Genomic DNA, 23,620 nt, shown 5'->3' on the forward strand with positions numbered 1-23,620 from the left:
TGGAAAGATAAAATGACCATGGGCTTGCTAGACATGCAAAACCAAGTCCATTACACAAATGAGGAGGGGCCCAGACATTTCAGAATCAACGGGCTAAATGCAATGAACGGACAGGACAATGGGTGGTGGGGACCCAGATCAAATAGCGTATCAACTTTAGGACCTCCACTGGGATTCCCAGCCCGACCTTGGGATGGAAGGCATAGGCCTTATCCAGACATTTCACAACCAAGTCCACTTTGCTCTCAACCCATTGGAAAGATAAAATGACCATGGGCTTGCTAGACATACAAAACCAAGTCCATTACACAAATGAGGAGGGGCCCAGACATTTCACAATCAACGGGCTAAATGCAATGAACGGACATGACAATGGGTGGTGGGGACCCAGATCAAATAGCGTATCAACTTTAGGACCTCCACTGGGATTTCCAACGCGACCTTGGGATGGAGGGCATAGGCCTTATCCACCTCCTTCAACACTAGGAATCAACCAGAAATGTAACAATCCTATGGTTTCAACATCTAAGCTGGAGCATGAGCAGTCAGGATCACATCTGATAGCTGACACCCAGACAGGGATTAGTTCATCTTACGGACCGTACGGTAGCTAGGATGCATGGGCTACAAGCTGAACCCCGTTATGCCCACATGCATAAGAGCTAGAGGGATCAGAAAGATGGCCATTTGAGCCATAGAAATTCAGGTGAAATATCCCAACAACCCCTAGAGGAAGCCACAGATATCCACGCTCGCATGAGAGCGCATATACTTCCAGAACCAAGGACTAAAGAGAGACATCCAAGCCACAGGTTGCCATAACCTCTAGGCGAGCCTAATGTGAGATTTTTAATGCCTAGATAGGTAGAGAGCTCACAAGATGATGAGTTCCTAGGCTATGGACAAGATCTTATTTTAGATAGATCTCCTAGGATCGAAAGAATTGATAGAAAGAGAGTTAGACCCTCTCAACTTAGAAAGCTTTGCAAAGCTTTTGAAGGATCAAGTGATCCATATGATCATATAGCATTGTTCAAGCAAGTAATCTATGCTAAAGAAGTTGACGATGTGCATACCATAATGGTCCAAGGTTTTGGTTTGATCTTGAGGGGAAAGCTTTATCCTAGTTCCAAAACCTACAAAACTCAATGCTTACTGACTTTGAAGTCTTGGTACAAGAGTTTATCACAGAAAATACCAAGAGAGGTATCAAGCACAACACTCTGAGAATTGCATTAAGATTTAGGGTTAAGGGTACCTTTGGCAAACATCCACGAGCATACTCCCATTCCTCTGGACTGATATGCATTCCCTCATCTCTTTCCAATCTCTCCATCTTCTCATACAACCAATTTGTGTGAATATCCTTTGGGAGTGATCGTAGATCGCGAGGGTATGGTACGGCATGTGCATGGCTTGATCGAAAGGCTACCCTTTCACTATTTCTTCTTGCCTTTGCTTTCTCATAAATTTCTACCCATTTAATCATGACTCACTATTTAGAATACAAAATGTGTTCAACTTGCTCTATCTATCTTTGTCCATCACTTTGGGTCGCCCTTTTCCTTGAGGCACAATGGATGTCATTCTTAAGTCCTCGTCATTATTCCATAGCCGTGGGAGAGACGAGTCTACCTGGGATCTATAGCAGACTGCCTCCACCGCCATAACTCTTGCCTCATCAATCATACTGGGATCTATTTCCTTTGAGCTCACAAATCTTGCAAGCTTGCCTAGCTTGTAAATAGTCTCACGTACATTCCTTGATGCACATTGACCAATGTCAATGGGTAGTATAAACTGCAATAGTCTCACGTACATTCCTTGATGCACATTGACCAATGGCAATGGCTAGTATATGAGTATATTGAAAAATTACTATATATATATCATTTAGACATAAAAAAACGAAATTTTTTTGCATACGCCTTGCGTTTTTTTATCAAACAATACATATATCTACATAAAAGTAAATGAATATATTTTAATATATATAACAATGGTTATGTATATATACATATAGAAAAATACAGTACATATAACAAAAAAACATTAAAAAACGTAAAAATACATACTTTTCATGTATATGCCTTGCATTTTTATATTAAACAAGATATATATAGCTACATAAGTAAATGAGTACGTTTTTTTATCTACAACAAAGGTTATGTATATGAGTATATTAAAAAATACTATATATATATCATTTAGACATAAAAAACGTAAAAAAAATGAAAATTTTTTGCATACACCTTGTGTTTTTTTATCAAACAATACATATATCTACATAAGAGTAAATGAATATATTTTAATATATATAACAAAGGTTATGTATATGTACATATAGAAAAATACAATACATATTGCTAAAAAACATAAAAAAACATTAAAAAAAGTAATTTTCATGCATACGCCTTGTGTTTTTATATTAAACAAGACATATATAACTACATAAGTATATGAGTACGTTTTTTTATATACAATAAAGGTTATGTATATGAGTATATTACAAAAATACTATATATATATATCATTTAGACATATATAGCTACATAGGTATATGAGTACATTTTTTATATACAATAAAGGTTATATACAATAAAGGTTATGTATATGAATATATTAAAAAAATACTATATATATATATATATAATTTAGACATAAAAAATGTTTTAAAAAAAATTTACATATGCCTTGCGTTTTTTAATCAAACAATACATATATCTATATAAAAGTAAATGAATATATTTTAATATATATAACAAAGGTTATGTACATGTACATATAGACAAATACAGTACATATAACTAAAAAACATACTTTTCATGCATACACTTTGCGTTTTTATATTAAACAAGACATATTTAGCTACATAAGTATTCGAGTACATTTTTTATATATAATAAAGGTTATATAAATGACTATATTGAAAAAATACAATATATATATTATTCAGATATAAAAAACGTAAAAAAAGTGAAATTTTTATGCATACGCCTTGCGTTTTTTATCAAATAATATATATATCTACATAAAAGTATATGAATACATCTTAATGTATATACCAAAGGTTATGTATATATACATATAGAAAAATACAATACATATAATAAAAAAATATTAAAAAAATATAAAAAAACATAGTTTTCATGCATATGCCTTGCGTTTTTATATTAGACAAGACATATATAGCTATAAAGTATATGAGTATGTTTTTTTATATACAATAAAGATTATGTATATGAGTATATTGAAAAAATACTATATATATATCATTTAGACATAAAAATGTAAAAAAAATAAAATTTTAATGCATACGTCTTGCGTTTTTTATCAAACAATACATATATCTACATAAAAGTATATAAATATATTTTAATATATATAACAAAGGTCATGTCAACGTACATATCGAAAAATATAGTACATATATTGAAAAAACATAAAAAAACTTTAAAAAATCTACTTTTTATGTACATACGCCTTGCGTTTTTATAATAAACAAGACATATATAACTACATAAGTATATGAGTACGTTTTTTTATATAACAAAGGTTATGTATATGAGTATATTGAAAAAATACTATGTATATATCATTTAGACATAAAAAACATAAAAAAATAAAATTTTTATACATACGCCTTGCATTTTTTAATCAAACAATACATATATCTACATAAAAGTACATGAATATATTTTAATATATATAACAAAGGTAATGTATATGTACATATAGAAAAAATACAATACACATCTTAAAAAAAATAAAAAACATAAAAAAATGTACTTTTCATGCATACGCCTTGCGTTTTTCTATTAACCAAGACATACATATATATATATATATATATATATAAGTATGTGAATATGTTTTTTTATACATAACAAAGGTTATGTATATATATAAATTAAAAAAATAGAATACGTATATTTCAAAGAAATAAAAAACATAAAAAAACATAACTACATATACTAGATATATAAACTAGGTATATAAACTTATACTATATGTACTAGGTATATACATATATACTTATACATTGAATATATGTATATATACTTATATATACATATAAACTTATACATTGAATATATATATATGTACTATATTCATATTCAATTAAAATAATAATATTAAACATGAATTAAAATTTAAATTAGACATCCACAAGTTAAAAAATTACACACAATCATGAACTTGAAAGGAGATGCAGCGCAAGCGGAGAGCTAGAGCTTACTTGGAGAGCTTATTTGAAATGCTTGAACCAATGAAACCTATATATGAACAAAAAATATATTACATCAAAGAAATTAGCATGATTAGGTTTACATTACAAAGGGGAAAGAAGTAGAGAGCTTACCTTAGATGTAGAAGATGCCTTGAAGTAGAAAAGAGTACCTACGTTGATGCATTCATCCCTATAACATGCATTCATGCACAAAAAACCCTAAATCAGAAGCAAAGAAGTAAAGGACGAAGAGGTGGTGGGCAAGGGGAAAGCAAGGGAGTGCAAGAGCAAGAGGAGAAATCAGGGAGTGCAAGTGCAAGAGCATACCTTGCTGAATTTCGTCGACGCGCGCAGTAAAATGAGTCTCAGAAAATTTTGAGCGCCCGTTTTTAATTTCACTTTTGCATCTATTTACGCGTCTATGTATGCATCTATTTTTGCGTTTAAGTAAAATAAATGCATGTATAGACACATATATAGACGTGAGTTTAAACGCAATTTTAAACGCATGAATAAATGCACAAATAAACGCAAAAAACAATTTATGCGTCCACAGCACGCATCTATGAAGCCATTCTCTTGTTGTGGGATTACTAGGATAGGTTGGGGGCTAGCAGCATTCATTACTATGCAAGATGAGTAGGCAGGTGGAGTTACTCTGTCCCTTGTTGTTAGAGCCATGAGCCATAGCTTAGTCTTGTATAGGGTGAAATTGCAAGGCATAAAAAGGGAATTTTGACTTGACAATCTCAATTTTTAGAAAAAAAAAAGAAAAAAAAAACAAAAGAAAAAGAAAATAAAGAAAAGATAAATAAAGAAAGCACACTTGATCCTGTAAAGGGAAAGGATAGTGGCATTGGAAAGTCACTAATTCCATAGTAAGGGCTTTAAAGCATGATTTATCATAATGACACCCTAAAGGTTTATAGGCTAGATTGCTAGCTGTCTGAACTATTTAAACCTAAGACATTCTAGGCTTAGTGGACTAACGAGATAATACCTTATATTAAGTTCAGGATCTAGGATCTTTAGTGTATTAGTTTATTGTATTCTGGTACTAACATGATTTGGTCCCAAGTATCTTGTGAACTAAGGAACATTTCACCACTCGAGAAACTTTTCAACCATATGTTAGTTGCACTATTTGCAATTGTTTGCATGCCTGCCTGTTAAAACTTTTCCATGGCACATTTGATCTTTTATGTCTTATTTTCCAAGAACCACTAGATGCTTTCCATGGACGGAGAGCCTGTTCCGTAGGGGGGAATTGTGCGGTGTGCAAAGTGGACACATGTAGGGGATATGCCAATGATACAAGAATGTTTAAAGCTGTGGGGATGTAGAGAAGATATGGCAGTGATTTCAGGAGCTTTGTAGTGTCTTTAGGGTAGTTTAGATGTCAAAAAATGATTAGGTTACATACAGGTTTAGGACCGATGTGCAAAGTGGATATACATATGGGATGTGCCACTGATACAAGGATGCTTGAAGCTGTGGGGATGCACAGAAGATATGGTAGTGATTTCAAGAGCTTTGTAGTATCTTTATGGCAATTTAGATGTCAGAAAATGATATTTTAGGATTATATATAGGTTTAGGACTAATTTTAGACTGTTTTGAGTGCCCAAGTGTGGGTGGGGATGGAGCTATATAAACCAAAAAACCCTAAAACGTGAATCATTCTTGTGTGGACTCATTTTGGAGCTTTTATGGAGAGCTTGAGTGTGTTAACACTTGGATCCAAGGTAGAGTACTCATGACTCTTGAAGCTATTGTGTTTTGATTGAGTTATGTAGGTTTGAGTGTATGTTTGCTTTGATCCCAATATTTAGCATTTGTTAGAGTTTGGTTTAGCAACAACTAACCATTTGTGTGGTTTCTTTCTTGTGGAATACGATTGTGGAGCTTGGTCGGACCGATTCCGCGCACAAGCTGTATATGAATCCATTACTGAAAATGCAGCCCGGTAAGAAAGGAAACTATGAACTTTAGTATGCTAGTGCTATTTTTTGCAATCCTCTCAGTATAGTGGGAACTATAGTTGTTTGGTATTCGCTTATATGACCTTTCATGCATGTGCAAACCTCATCTTATTTTGAATTGGATTATTCAAGTGTAAAAAGTGTTCATATCAAGCATAGTGTTTAGTATTTGAAATTTGGGAGCCAGCTCATTGCTTAGTATCATACGTTGGTAGGGGAACGGCATTGTATCATTTGCATAGTATTTAGCATGTGAATTTGGGACCCAAATTATTGCTTATTGGTTGCCAAAGGACATCTATTTTAGGCTGTCACATGGCTTGTTCACTAAAGGTTCCATAAATCTCTCTTTTCTTAGGGCATGTGAGTGTAGGTTTTGTTGTAAATGTCTTTCTTATTATGTGTTGTCTTGCATTTTATGCTAGAACATGATTCATGAATTATTGATCTCAGTCTTGGAAGTTGGAACCAATGTGTGTGTGTGTGTGTGTGTGTGTGTGTGTGTGTGTGTGTGTATGTATGTATGTATTATATATATATATATATATATATATATATATATATATATATATATATATGTATGTATGTATGTATGTATGTATGTATGTATGTATGTATGTATGTATGTATGTGTGTGTGTGTATACACACGCATTTACACACACACACACACACACACACACACACACACACACACACGTACATACATATATATACATACATATATATATATATATATACATACTATATACTAGATACCTATAACTATATAGTACATACCAATGTACTACATACTATATACCTACGTACTAGAGATATATACCTGTGTCTATATCTATATACATATATACAAATATATGTATAAATATAAATATATATATCTATGCTATATATGTATCTATATCTATATACATATATATACAAATATATGTATAAATAAATAAATAAATAAATAAATAAATAAATAAATATATATATATATATATATATATATATATATATATATATATCTATACTATACAAATATATATGTACTACTATGTAACTATACTATATAAGTATCTAGAGATATATACCTATGTCTATATCTATAGATATATACAAATATACTTATACATACTATATACTAGATAGCTATATCTATATACTACTATATGTATATGTATATATCTAATATATGTATACTTATACTATATATATACTAGATATATGCATATATACTTATACATTTCATACATATATATACTAGATATATACATATAAACTATATATATACTTAGATACATATATATATATATATATATATATATATATATATATATATATATATATATATATATACTATATATACTAGATATGTACATATATACTTATACATTTCATACATATATATACTAGATATATACATATAAACTTACACACACACACACACACACACACACACACACACACATATACACACACACACACACACATACTATATATACTAGATATGTACATATATACTTATACATTTCATATATATATACTAGATACATACATACATACATACATACATACATACATACATACATACATACATACATACATACATACATACATACATACATACATACATACATATATATATATATATATATATACTAGATATATAAACTAGGTATATAAACTTATACATTGAATATATACATATGTACTATATTCATGTTCAATTAAAATAATAATATTAAACATGAATTAAAATTTAAATTAGACATCCATAAGTTAAAAAATTACACACAATCATGGACTTGAAAGGAGATGCAGCGCAAGCGAAGAGCTAGAGCTTACTTGGAGAGCTTATTTGAAATGCTTGAACCATTGAAACCTATATATGAACAAAAAATATATTACATCAAAGCAATTAGCATGATTAGGTTTACATTACAAAGGGAAAAGAATTAGAGAGCTTACCTTAGATGTAGAAGATGCCTTGAAGTAGAAAAGAGTACCTACATTGATACATTCATCCCTATAATATGCATTCATGCACAAAAAATCCTAAATCAGAAGCAAAGAAGTGAAGGGCGAAGAGGTGGTGGGCAAGGGAGTCCAAGAGCAAGAGGAGAAATCAGGGAGTGCAAGTGCAAGAGCATACCTTGCTGAATTTCGTCAACGCGCACAGTAAAATGAGTCTCAGAAAATTCTGAGCGTCCATTTTTAATTTCACTTTTGCATCTATTTACGCATCTTTGTATGCATCTATTTTTTCATTTAAGTAAAATAAATGCATGTATAGACACATATATATACATGAGTTTAAACACATGAATAAATACACAAATAAATACAAAAAACAATTTATGCATCCACAGCATGCGTCTATGAATCCATTCTCTTGTTATGGGATTACTAGGATAGGTTGGGGGCTAGCAGCATTCATTACTATGCAAGATGAGTAGGCAGGTGGAGTTACTCTATCCCTTGTTGTTAGAGCCATGAGCCGTAGCTTAGTCTTGTATAGGGTGAAATTGCAAGGCATAAAAAGGGAATTCTGACTTGACAATCTCAATTTTTAGGAAGAAAAAAAAAGAAACAAAACAAAAGAAAAAGTAAAAAAAAAGAAAAGATAAATGAAGAAAACACAGTTGATCCTGTAAAGGGAAAGGATAGTGGCATTGGAAAGTCACTAATTCCATAATAAGAGCTTTAAAGCATGATTTATCATAGTGACACCATAAAGGTTTTTAGGCTAGGTTGCTAGGTGTCTAAACTATTTATAACCTAAGACATTCTAGGCTTAGTGGACTAATGAGATAATAGCTTATATTAAGTTCAAGATCTAGGATCTTTAGTGTATTAGTTTACTGTATTCTGGTACTAACATGATTTGGTACCAAGTACCTTGTGAACTAAGGAACATTTCACCACTTGAGAAACTTTTCAACCATATGTTTGTTGCACTATTTGCAATTGTTTGCATGCCTGCCTGTTAAAACTTTTCCATGGCACATTTGATCTTTTATATCTTATTTTCCAAGAACTACTAGATGGTTTCCATGGATGGAGAACCGGTTCGATAGGGGGGAATTGTGCGGTGTGCAAAGTGGACACATGTAGGGGATGTGCCAGTGATACGAGAATGTTTAAAGCTGTGGGGATGCAGAGAAGATATGGCAGTGATTTCAGGAGCTTTGTAGTGTCTTTAGGGTAGTTTAGATGTCAGAAAATGATTAGGTTACATACAGGTTTAGGACCAATGTGCAAGGTGGACATACGTATGGGATGTGCTAGTGATACAAGGATGCTTGAAGCTATGGGGATGCAAAGGAGATATGGCAGCGATTTTAGGATCTTTGTAGTATCTTTATGGTAATTTAGATGTCAAAAAATGATATTTTAGGATTATATATAGGTTTAGGACCAAATTTAGACTGTTTTGACCGCCCAAGTGTGGGTGGGGGTGGAGCTATATAAACAAGAAAATCCTAAAATGTGAATCATTCTTGTGTGGACTTATTTTGGAGCTTTTATGGAGAGCTTGAGTGTGTTAACACTTGGATCCAAGGTAGAGTACTCATGACTCTTGAAGATATTGTGTTTTGATTGAGTTATGTAGGTTTGAGTGTATGTTTGCTTTGATCCCAATCTTTAGCATTTGTTAGAGTTTGGTTTAGCAAAAACTAACCATTTGTGTGGTTTCTTTCTTGTGGAATACCATCGTGGAGCTTGGTGGGACCGATTCCGCGCACAAGCTGTATATGATCTCATTACTGAAAATGCAGCTCGATAAGAAAGGACACTATGAACTTTAGTATGCTAGTGCTATTTTTTGCAATCCTCTCAGTATAGTGGGAACTATAGTTGTTTGGTATTCGCTTATATGTCCTTTCATGCATGTGCATACCTCATCTTATTTTGAATTGGATTATTCAAGTGTAAAAAGTGTTCATATCAAGCATAGTGTTTAGTATTTGAAATTTGGGAGCCAGCTCATTGCTTAGTATCATACGTTGGTAGGAGAACGACATTGTATCGTTTGCATAGTATTTAGCATGTGAATTTGGGACCCAAATTATTGCTTATTGGTTGCCAAAGGACATCTATTTTAGGCTGTCACATTGCTTGTTCACTAAAAGTTCCATAAATCTCTATTTTCTTAGGGCATGTGAGTGTAGGTTTTGTTGTAAATGTCTTTCTTATTATGTGTTGTCTTGCATTTTATGTTGGACCATGATTCGTGAATTATTGATCTCAGTATTGGAAGTTGGAACCAATATATATATGTGTGTGTGTGTATGTGTGTGTGTGTGTGTGTGTGTGTATGTATATATATATATATATATATATAGTATGTATGTATGTATGTATGTATGTATATGTATGTGTGTGTATATATATAGTATGTATGTATGTATGTATGTATGTATATGTATGTGTGTGTGTATACATATATATATATATATATATATATATATATATATATATATATATATATAGTATGTATGTATGTATGTGCAGGCATGCATGGTATGTACCTACATATGTAGGTACATATGTATGTGTGTACTTAGGTACGTGCAGGCTCCTGGATGTGTACATATGTTTGGGGTGTTTGTGTGCACATGTATACATATGGTTTTGTATCTGGGGGATAGGTTTTATGTGCTTTGACCTTTTTCTTTGAAGTTTTGAGGTTCATTAGGATGAATGATATCTATGAATGACCTGATATCTTCAAAGTTTAGTGCTTTTCTCTTTTATAAGTGCTATATGTATCTATCAGTGTGTGAGATTGTGTGGGAGCCATTGAGTGTTCGAGTGGGTGAATCAAGAGAAGGAATGAGTATTTAATGATTATGGTTAAGCTTTGCTACAATTTTGGTGCTTTTAGATGGGAGTTTAGGCATAGTTAGAAGGGAGGCAGGTCCTCTCCTCTCCAATAGAAAGCTTTGTAAAGAATGCTCTTTAAAGAAACCTATTGAGTGCCAAATTAGCTACGGCCTGTAAGCGTTATTTGTATTTGTCATGCATTTCCTCCTATTAAGCCCCCTGGTATCCTCCCAAAGATTTTTTCAAGACTTGCAGTAGGGAGCACCCTTGTTAGTATTTGGGGGAGCGGGTGTCAAGAATATGCTTGGAGACTGGTCGGGAATTGCATGCAAATGCAAGGAGAGAGGGTTTTCATTTTGATGTGTTTCTAGTGTTTGCATCCGTCAAAAGCACACTAGAACTTCCTCACCTTGCCCTTGTTGGACATACCCTAAAATAAGTGCCTTCCATGATATTGCGTCCCAAATAGGGATCTTGTCAAACACCTTTGCACTTCATCTAGTATACCACATTTGGCATACATGTCCACCAAAGTATTGCCAAGCACAACATTGCCTTGACTAACAACCTTGTCATGTATTTTTGGCCAGTGTTATCCACCTCTTGTGTTATACCACAAGCCTTCAAGATGCAAGCATAAGTACATTGTGAGAAAGGCCCTCAGTTTGCACGCTTTTGAAATAGCCCAAAGCTTTTTCACCTTGTAGCTTTACTCTTAAGTCCTAATGCATCTCAGTGAAATGAAATCGATAATACTAATCCAAGTGCTTGTGATTGCACTGATAAAAGGATATTAGAATTGCCCTAATCTTGCTTACAAAAGAATACAACACATCATGACTGATTCTATATGCTAGTGTACATAATCCACAAAGAAAGACCACGACTCTTGAGAAAGGGAATTTGGTCCAAGAAAAAAACTCGGCCCAAAAAAGGAATTCAGTCCAGACAAAAAAGACTCGGCCCAAAAAAGGAAACTCGATCCCCTTTCCCTGTATGGCCAGAACTTCACGAGAAATCATAATTAAGTCAATACTGATGTACTTCCACAACAATTATGCTTAAACCAGGCTATATTCCTAAAAGCTACTAGCCAAGGGTAGAGTGGATAAGTCAAAAATATTTTGCTTGTAATAGATTAAGCATACAAATCAAAGCCTACGATTGCACTACAACGATATGGGCATTTTCAAAGAGAGAACATGTGCATCTCATGGCTTCACAAAAACTTAGATTACATAATCAGACATCAAGGATCGCTATTCATTCATGTGCCCCACCGTTTACAGATGTAAGCAGGTAGACCACAAGAGAGCAAAGAGCAATTGAATGTGCTCTGCAGCATAAAAACATAGAGAAAATAGCAAGCAAGACGTGTGCAAAGAAACGAGTAGTAGGGATAAGCTCACACATTAGCATGTATATGGCTTCCCTACCACATGTATGTATAAACTTTATGAAAAGTAATACACGTGTTGTTGGGCATGGATAATTTTACACACATATACACCAACAACCTCCCATTAGGAACTTATCGAGGTTTTCTTAGGCCCTTTTATTTGCCCATGGCCTAATCAAGGGATTAAGGGATAGGCAAATAGGGTTGTGCCAAGTGTAAAAAAATGTTGGGTTTATCGGCCCTTAAAAAGTAGTGGTCAAACTTATTTATTTAGGCTTAAAATGAGTTTTTTTCTCAAAAAAATAAAAAAAGTTAATAATATGAAATTCCCTCCACTTTTTTAATGTCAGATCTAGGTGCAGCTATAAATGACCCACTCTCAAAAAGTGGGCTTGGCCTAAAAACGCCCTCTCTCTCCACACATCACATCTAGCCCATTCTCTCTCCAGATCTAAAAAATTTCATAATTCACACTCTCTCTACATGAAAAATGTATTTTCTTCTTCATTTTTCCTCTCTCTCATCTTTCCCCCCTCTCCCAAGCCTAGATCTAACCATTTGCAGCATTCTAGCCATGGAAAGCTTTCTCTGCAACGTATATAGCTATGGAAAGCTTTCCTTTTCTCTTATCCATCTTCTCTTCATCTTCCAAGCCTATCTCTGAAAATACCTACAGTATTTTTGGAAAGCTTATTCTCTCTCATTCATCTTCTCTTCCTCTACCCAGTCCATCTATCTGCAGCATGTGTACTTGCAGAACTTATGGCAATGAAAAGCTTTCCCTTTCTCTCTCTCTCTCTCTCTCTCTCTCTCTCTCTCTCATCTATCTTCTCTTACTCTCCTGAGCACAACTCCTAAACTTAGTACTTAGATTAGAATAGCGATGATTTTTGCTGCAGGTCTTTTTCTTGTGCCCCCTTTGGTAGTCAATGGCTCGTAGACCATGCTCAACCATACACTCATTCTCCTCAGGCAATGGTCAAGATGATGAAGGAATGTGGGAGATGACAATCTACACCAAGGGGATGTGGGTTACCATGCGTCCTAGCATGCGAGCAGCCCGCAAAGACTCTCATAGACACATTGGCGATCGTTGTTATCATTGGAAGGATCGCATAATAGATCTCAAGCACTCTGCAAGAAGGGACGAAATATGGTGAAGGTTTAACATGTGTACAAAGCCTCTCAACTTAAAGTCAAGGAGGAGTATTCAAAGCACTATACCCAAAGCTGTATATCTTCATTGTAACTCTCATTTTTGTATATGCCAACAACTGTATATTTTCATATGTGCTTGTTATGTTGTTGGTGCAGATATTTTTCCTTCAACATTTGAGGAATGGGAACCCCTGGAGGTGCTCACAGGGACATTTGACGCATACCATGGCGATATGGGAAAGCTATTGTTTCAGCGCAACATCTTCTTTTACGAGGCAACTTATGTTGTGCCAACCTCTTCTAATGCTTATGGATGGATGTAACCAATTCATTCACTAACACTTTTTGATCAGAACTGGCCAGTTCTAGACAATACCTTGGTAGCACTAACCACACGATGCATTGAGAATGACATCCTCAATGCAATGAAGTGCACCTATGGGTCACATTGTGCAACTCTGACATTCTTTATGCCTATACATCTGTTTGCTTTTTGGTTCAAAGTAGATGAAGTGCACTGGACACCAATCATGTGGATTCTGAAGGGAGGAACAGTTCTACATCGATTTCTTCTGCCATCATGGGAGTCTAAGGTTGTCCTCCACAATGGTGACCTCATCAAGTGCATAGTCTCAGTAGAGAAAGTAGTTATTTGCTATCACATTGTGAAACAACAACTGTCAATCATCTTTTCTTATAGGAGATTCAAGGGAACCAAGGGTGAATGGGAACCTTTGGACTCAGAGTTAATAGATGTGGAGCAGGTTAATGTCCATGTTTGCGTTCGGGTTGATGTTTGGGATATATTAGAAAGAAACGACTGGCACTTGGATAATTTGAAGGAATATTTGGCCCTCAAGTTTTTGTTCAATACAGACTATCAATTTGTTGTATCTGATAGTCTTGTATGCAAGAGGAAGGAGAAAACTTATCTATGTAAGAATATCCCATTCCCTCGGTGCATCCACATCAAACTGGTGACCTCTATGTAATACAAAATCATCAATGAGGAAAGATGTTATCTTCATCTCTGGGTCTTTGAATTTGTTTGTACGGTGTTCGATGGTTTTCTATATTTGTTCCTAGACTCGTGTGCATGCTGAGTACTTGAATATTATCTCAATTTTTTTCCTACAATGTGTTGGAACTTGTATTGTATTTGGTAGACTGGTACAATCAAATTGAGAATAGAAATAGAGTAATTTTTGGATTTTCTCTTTTGGGTATATATAAGCCAGTGGAGTCGATTTCAGGTTCATTTCTCACTTGTGCAATAGGAGATCTTTTGACAAATTTATCTTTTTTCACAAATACATTCACCAAGTTCTTGACACCCTCTATGACATCTACATCACTTTTAATGGCTTTTGCTGCTGCAACCCTCTCAAATCAACTTCTTGCCAGTGGACTTGGTGACAAGGCCAAAAAGCTCAGTGCGATTTTTAGAGGTTCAATTGACATTGAGGCTACAATGTTACGCTATGAGAACATGTTCGGTCCACTAAATAGGTACATGGAAATGTATATAGCAGAGTACTATGTGGATTTTGAAGGCAAAACAGCACTATGGATGCATATAGATCTACTTAGGCACACATTCATAGAAGACAAAAACTTCAAGTACAGACTTGGTAGGCTAACCAAAGGCTTGATGTGGATTATTACAAAGAGGAGAATGAAGATGACCTCATGGATCTGGACATGGGGAACATCGACACTTCGTTTCTAAGATGGGACATGGCCCTTGCTATTATGGTATTTGAAGCAGCAACTGCAAACAAGGGAAAGTCCAAGGAAGGTGCTAGCACAAAGCCTTCCGCCCCCTTACTCATAAGAGAAGTAGAGCCCAAGGAGGAGAAGATGTCTGAACAAGAAGAGGCCTCTATGGCTCTTCTCCTTCTTGGGGACCAGCCTCCTATTGAGGAGACTAATGAAGATATTGAAGGAGAGGAGGTTATGATAGAACTCCCAGACTTGCTCATCAGAAGTATTCATGCTATTGTCGTTGATGGAATCGAGTTCATTTTTCTTGATGACATTATGCATTTTCTAGGATTGCATCAAGATGAAGCACTCTCTGTTCTTTCCAGACATGCCAAAATTGGTGACACTACTAATCCAGGTAAAGAGGAGGGTGTGCAACTTGATTATTCTTCCGCAACCCTAACAGTGTTGCTTGCCTACTTGGAGGAGCACAGCTCAATTGCCTCGGTGGTTTCTACAACGCTTGCATCCATCAGTGAAAACAAAAGTTTTTACAAGAGCGTGCCAGAAAGTAGCTTTGCACCTCAACAACCCCTCGTGGTTTTTGATCGTGTGGGTGTCGATTCAATACACATATCCAACCCAACTTTGTGTGAAGTGGACAACGCAATGGAGGTAGTGCTTTTTCTAGAGGTGTGCTCTCTTTTTTAATGATTATTCAATCATTTAAATTGCAATTTTTTTATTTGTAGATTGCCCTAGAGATGGACAGTTTTGCTTCACGCAAAGGCAGATCGCGAAAGGAAGGCAAATGGAAAGATGTATCCTTGTGGTATTACCTCCAACACTTCAATGACAACATTTTGCCACAATGACTATAGCGACAATTCTCAAGTCGAGTTATACAAGTGTAGGACACTTAGTACGGTCTTAGCTGAGAACCCAATAGCTTCCAATGCGCATAAATGTATCCTTGTAAATAAAGAAGGTGTGGTGCATAGTTTCTGCTCCAAGGGAGCTGGTGCATTTTTAGGATATTGTGGTCTAAGCCTAGGGTAGGGAATTTCAAACCACGCTGAAATTGTCACTCGCCTAGGTGATAAACCGTCTCTGAGAGCCCTTAGTAGCAATGTGATAGATGATTTTGTAAAACGGCTTGGCTAGGCACTTGTAATTAGCATTCAATAAATAAAACAATTTTATTTTTGAATTTTTTTTAGTTTTTCTTCATTATAACTATTTATTTTGTCCATATATAGCTACGAAAACTGTAAGATGCCACATTATAATATGTGGGTCACTCTAAGCAAGATGGCGTGAAATTGAGTGTCCCAAAGTGTATTTTGTCTTTGAAATTGGAATTTTGGGAAGCCAAAGCGATGCAAAGTCTCGAAAAAGCCATATCGGGCATTGCAGGGCTAATCGGGTGCCAACTTGACAAAAAAAAATGCGATCGGGGGGTGTGCACACGGAGCGACCTGGGGGGTCCCCGCGCGGTGTGCGCCACGAAGCGACTTGGGAGGGGTCCCCGCACGGGGACCCCCCCAGGTTGCTTCGTGGCGCACACCCCCCAAGCGACTTGGGAGGGGTCCCCGCACAGGGACCCCCCCAGGTTGCTTCGTGGCGCACACCCCCCCGATCACTTTTTTTTTTTGTATGCGGGGATACCCCAAGTCGATTCATAGTGCACCCCCTTATTTTTTGTCAAGTTGGGACTTGATTGCCCCCACAATGCCCGGTATGGCCTTTTCGAGGCTTTGCACGGCTTTCACTTTGCAAAATTTCAACTTCGAAGGTCAAAATTCTATTTTTTTCTTAGATCTAATTTCAAATTCAAATTTGATGAAGCGAAAGCCATGCAAGGCCTTGAAAATGCCATAACGGGCATTGCAAGGCTATACGTGTCGCAACCTGACCAAAAAAAAAAAGCGATCGGGGGGGTGTGTGCCAGAAACCGACTTGGGGGGTCCCCATGTGGGTCGCTTCGTGGCGCACACACCCAGGTCACTTTGTGGCGTACTCCGTGGGGACCCCCCCAAGTTGCTTCGTGGCACACACCCCTCGATCACATTTTTTTTGTCAGGTTGTTACCCCTACGTCCACACAATGCCCGGTATGGCCTTTTCGAGGCCTTGCACGGCTTTCGCTTTGCAAAATTTCAATTCCAAATGTCAAAACTTTGTTTTCAGCTCAGATGTGTTTTCAAATTCAAATTCCAATTCCGAAGCCCCTGCATGGCTTGTGAGCGAAGCATATGTTACAAAAAGTGTTCAAACTCATCAAAAATAGTACACCACACGTGTCAATATATTACAAACATTGGAAGCAAAGAAAGAGAAATACCATAAAATGTTTTCATTGAAAAATAAGTGTTTACAAATACAAAGTTGGGTTATGGCTATGGGGCGTACAATGGCTTTCCTATCTATTAGGGATTTAGAGATCTGTTCCCACGGAGACGAAGGGCCAGGCGCATGTCCTTGCCTTGATTGGTTACACATTTTGCATGTACCATAGTCAAGAAAGTGTCTTGAAATAATTCCATAAGGAGGTTCTCCACACCCTGCTATAGTGCCTCCATGGCAACTGCCTGGACCTGTTCGATTCTGTCTGTATACTGAAACAAAATTTCCTTCACCAGGCGTGTGAATGGGGCCTTTGGTATTATTAACTTTGTGCTTTGTTGATATTTGCAAACCTCTCGCAAAGCACAGGTGCCGGGCCTCCATTGACACTTCTTTTGGACTGGTGGGGGTGGTGGTGCGAGGCTTTTTGTCCAAGTCCACCTTGGTCCATCGCTCTTGAATTTCTTTCGTCTCTCTTCATGCTGACGTGTCTCCTCCTCTATGCGGGCGGGAGGGTGTCTTCTTCTCTTGATTGTCTTGCCCTTTCATTGTGATGGTGCTCTCTTTTGAGGCGCACGACTACTCTGCCCTGCCTTGGGTTTGCTAGCACTTGTGGAAGGAGCATGACCAGTCTGCTCAGCCTCAAATCTCTATTACTCAGATAGGCGTGGAGTTGGCATTTTTGCCTGAGCAACCCCGCTACTCTACCCAGCCATGGCTCTGTATTGCGCCTTCTTAGGTTGTGATTTCGACCTGGTTTGAATGCGTGCTCTTTGCTTGGCATGTATTTCCATGGCCAACCTCATCTTTGCTTCTCGAGCTATGCAGAGTTGGTGGTCAAAATCTGCTTGTTTCTTTTATAGTTCTTCTTGCAGCCTTTGTTGGGCTTCTTCATCCTCTGCTTCCTAGTCTCCTTGGGTTGCAGGGTTTTCCATGGGTGCCTCTGTCTCTTGATTCTCAAAAACATGTTGGCCTTGTAGATCGGCTTCCATGGGTGCCTCTATCTCCACAATTGGGAGGGGCCTACCTATATCCATGAAATTCTCCAAGTTGAAGGTTATTTATTATTTCGCTAAACTGACAGGTTTATCTATGGGCTCCATTTGATATTGTGGTAAAGTTAGGATCCGAACATAGCGATTGAAAAAAATGATGAAAATTGCTCTCCTAGACTCACATGTAAGAATGACAAAATGAAGTTGAAAATGACTTATATCAAGGCCAAAAAAACCTAATTACCATAATCAATAGTTGAAGGCAATAAGTGACAATTACAACATTTATAGTACTGGGAGGCTTGAAAAAACAAATCTACCACGATTGATATTAGAATATAAAAACTTTCATTTTTACAGGTTAGGACCAAAAGTGTGGAATACAAAATTATAGTGCCGACAACCATGCACGGCCACATCTACGATGACTGTTCCTCCATTGACGGGATCTCTCAGATGCATAGGAGGAGTTGTAGCCTTGTTTGTGACGATCGCTAACAACCTTCATAATATGCTGCTATAATGATAAATTGCCGGTGGCCCTTTTCTCTTTCCTGCCAGTTAAGGTTCAATACAACCAATTAAACATCTCATGAAATGCATTGCTACGATTTTTCCCGCCACCATGTTCTGTATTTTTAAAGTATGCAAACTTTGCTTGGTAGTGTGACCTTTCCATGCCTTGATTGCTCCATAGAGCAAGGGATCCATACTCATCCAAAAAATATGGTGCATGTGTGTACAAAATATGCTACAAGCAATAGAACAAAGTTAGACCTCAAAACCAATATTTAAGAAGGTGCATTAGGGTCTACGAAGCGCACCATATAGTGTGTGATATGGGTTTCACCCCAAGCATCGACCATGTGTTCAATAAATTTACAAAGAGAAGCCTTGAATGCTATTATGTCGTCCTCATTTAGATGGGGCCTCTCCAAAAGTATGATCATCTTATTGCAAGCTTCCCACACACATGCCCGTTTTAGACCAAGTGAGGCTTCATTCCCCCAATAAGTGGTTATGTCATACACAAGCTTCCAAATTTCAAACCTTGTATAGCTCATAGCCTCAGTGTGATTTGAAAGAAGGTGTCTAGATTTTGCTCCACCCATACAAATCTTGTTGGGATTTTCTTGTGTTGTTTTAGGATTTTTTATGATCTTTTCTAAGGGTCATAGCCCCGGCATGGAGTCCCACTGAAGACAATGCCTCTTCAAGTGCTTTGATACACTCCTCCCTTTGTGTCTCAGGCTCTATGTTCCACACATAGTTCATGTGGAGCATCAACAACTTACCCAGTAGTCTTAGCCTTGCATGTAAGGTACACACATACACACGAGTCAGTGGTATGACAAGGATGGGATTCCAATTTTTGTCTTCAATATCGCGGGAGGGCAGAACTCTCTGGTTGCACTTAGAATTCTATTGTACCAACATGTGTTCCTTTTCCTCTTTCAATTTGTGCCGAGCCTTTAACAATTTGCTTCTTACGACCCCTTTGCCTTGGTTGTTTTTTCTCCATGGCTAATATTTCCTTTGGCATTTTAGGATGGCAACAATATATGCATGGGAACAATGTGTTTGCACCCATCTTAGTGTCCAACATGCATTTTAGTGTCTTTAAATCACCACCAAGGTGCCACTCAATGTGAAAATCACCCACACTAGGTATATGAGGCTTTTGACCATTGGCTTGGCGATGAACTATTTCCTGAACGCCTATATAACTAAAATACCACCTTAAGGTATCATAATCTTTATGTGGGAGTATCCATGTAGCCTACTACCATATGTTCTTCTCAGTTTGCACTCCAAAATAGTCTTTCTTTTGCTTTTTGATATGTTTAAATCCTTTCACATCCCCTTCTTCTTCATTGTAATCAAGTCCCTTCCCTACAAGTGCTCTACTCATTAATGTAAGACTTGTTAACTCCACCTTTTGGCCCTTCACTACTTGACATTCATCAAGCTTGAGAACAAAAATGACCTTTCTACTACATTTCTCAAGAGTGAGGTCGTAATATCTAATCATTGCCCTTTGTAGGGCATCCACATCAACATAGACATTGTTGAATGTATTGTAGGTAGAACTTTTTCATTGTGAGATAGGCATCACGTCGTCCACCCACTTGTACCCACCCAGCATAGTGCTAACATCTTTGTTAACAGATTAGCGAGCCATTACCATGTTGTAGGGTGTTAGAAGCAATGAATGAATGAATCCCTTTGCATGAAATGCACTTATCACACACTGATATACTGCCTTGTATCCCCTGTCACACTGATCCCTGATGAGTCACATACTTCAAGCACTTGTGTGGAAGTGACAATATTGTGTAAATCATGTAATAGATGTCGTCAAAGGGCTTGGCGCAACCTTCATTTATACTATCAGATACCAATTTAATGATATCCCTCTCATGCATTATGTTTTGAAGAATGGAGGCTTGCATCGACTCCTTTGATGCATTGCAACCCAAAAGTTCTACGACAGATTCCCTACATACAGAGAAAAAAAAAGGAATTGAGCTGACAAGACCATGAGATTCCATGATGCTTGTAGCTTTCTATGGGTGCATTGAACCTCTTCTTTCCTTACAACCTCATGCATCAAAGCTCCTCATGCATTGAACCTCTTCCTTACAACCTCTCCTTACAACCTCATGCATCAAAGCTCCATGAAGTCGCCCACAGTACCCTAGTAAGCCATTCATTCCATCACCAATAAAACATACAAGTTGTGTGATTTGGTGAATGGTGGTACAGCATGGATCAATGAATCAAGTGGATACAAAGTACCATCTGTCCATAGATCAATGGCTTTGATGCCCTGTAAACGAAGTAGATGATGATCAACAGCCCCTTTATAATGGGACTTGTGGAGAGTCGCATACTTTGCTTCAAGATCTACATGAAGGCAAAACTTAGGCGGTTGATTGGTTATCTCTCGCAATGCCATGATGTAGAAGGCACTGGAGATGTCGGTGTTAGGGTTGAATATGCAAATAGTGAACTTGCAAAAAGTAGATTGGACACCTGCACTACTACATAGTAGAGACAACGAGATCTATGGAGAGCTTAGTAGGAGGAAGATGCATCCTTGAAAAAGAGAGAGCGAAGGGAGAGAGATGGGGAAGCTATAGAAGGTGCAGATCTGTAGTAGAGGTGCTATGGAGAGCTTTGGTGGTAGAGAAAAGCATCCTTGGTAGGGAGAAAGCTATAGGAGAGATGGGGGAACTACAACAGGTGTGCAGATCTGCAGCAAAGGTGCCATGGAGAGATATAGTGGGAGGGAAAATCATGCTTGGGAGAGAGAGAGTGAAAAGCAAGAGATGAGGGAGGTGCAGCAAGTGTAGTGAGAGAAACGAAGTCCTTAACCAAGTGAAACAACCCTAGGGCATTTTAGAGAGAAAGTGTAGTGAGACAAAGAGATATGCAGGACACACTAAAAGAGGGGGAGGAAAGTGACAAAAATTTGAATAGATCTGCATGGGAAAAAGTGGAATGGGTTCCTTTCTATATCTAATCATTACTAACTTTTTCAGCTATTCTATTTTTTGCAAAAAGAGAAAAAAAATTTCAAGCCTATTTTCTTAGTTTGGTCAAAGCAAGATTAGAATTTTAAGCATTTTGCTAAACGTCCAAATAAAAGGGACCATGAAGACCTCAATGAGTTCCTAATGTACTTAAAGGCAGCATACCGTTAAGAGAGATATGTACAGGATGAACTAGATCATTCGACGCCCATCAAGTGTTTGCAATGGGCAAATCGAGCAACAGACAAACTCTTTGTTAGCAAATCTGCAACATTGTCATTGGTGTGAACCTTGACTAGGCGTGAACCTTGTCATTGTCATTGGTGTGAACCTTGACTAGGTGAATCAACTTGTTCTCAATCACATCCGGAATGAAATGATACTTCACATCAATGTGCTTTGTCTTTGCATGAAAAACAAGATTTGCATGCCAATTGAATAGCACTCTGATTGTCACAATGCAACAATGGAACATCTCCTGAAACACTCAAGTCTTCCACTAGCTGAGCAAGCCATAAAGATTCCTTGCATGCCTTATTGGCACTACAACATACTCTGCTTTTGTATTTGATTGAGTAGTGCATTTTTGCAAGCGAGACATCCATGACACTACACCTCCGATGAAAGTAAACACATAACCAATAGTGGTTTTTTGATTATCTGCATGACTTGCATAGTCAAAGCCTGTATACCCATGCACTAAAGCATCATGTTTGCCAAAATATATGCACAAATTTTGTGCCCTTCAAGTATCTCATAATACCCTTCAATGCTTCCCAATGCCTTTTTCCTAGATTTGCCATGTATCTACTAACCATTCCCATTGCAAACGCAATATCAAAACGTGTAGCAACCATAGTATACATGAGACAACCACAAGTAGAGAAATATGAAATTTTGGCCATGGCACCCTTTTCTTCATCAGTCTTTGGACTATCTTTGTTTTTGAGTTTCACATATCTAGGCAACGGAGTATTACTACTCTTTTCCCCTTGCATATTGAAATACTGCAACACTTTGCCAATGTATCCTTCTTGAGACAAATACAACAAATGCTTGGATTTGTCCTTGTTAATATGCATTCCCAAAATGTGATTTGCATCACCCAAATCCTTCATGTCAAAGTTTTGATTCAAATCCTTTTTCAAGGCATCCATCTCTTTATGAGATTTTCTGGCAAGTAGCATATCATCCACATATAGGATAAAAATGAGAAAAATGCCATCCTTAGCCTTTTGAATGTATAGGCAATGATCCATATTACTTCTTTTGAAGCCTTGGGATTTCATGGAAGCATCAAATTTATGATACCATGCCCTTGGTGCCTGCTTCAAGCCATATAGACTCTTGAGTTTATAGACATGATTCTCTTTTCCTTTTACTATATATCCCTTTGGTTGTTGCATGTAAATCTCCTCCTGAAGATCATCATGAAGAAAAGCTATCTTCACATCCAAAT

At 36.8% G+C, this 23,620-nt stretch overlaps 1 pseudogene; it reads right to left on the reverse strand.

Moving 5' to 3' along the window:
* Positions 1-19,013: 19,013 nt before the first annotated feature.
* Positions 19,014-20,014, reverse strand: LOC148039220 (uncharacterized; annotated as a pseudogene).
* Between the last annotated feature and the right edge of the window lie 3,606 nt (positions 20,015-23,620).

The sequence above is a fragment of the Lygodium microphyllum genome, chromosome 3 (genome assembly GCF_053477565.2).
Source record: "Lygodium microphyllum isolate KBCC chromosome 3, Lygodium_microphyllum_v1.1.10, whole genome shotgun sequence".
Taxonomy (NCBI): domain Eukaryota; kingdom Viridiplantae; phylum Streptophyta; class Polypodiopsida; order Schizaeales; family Lygodiaceae; genus Lygodium; species Lygodium microphyllum.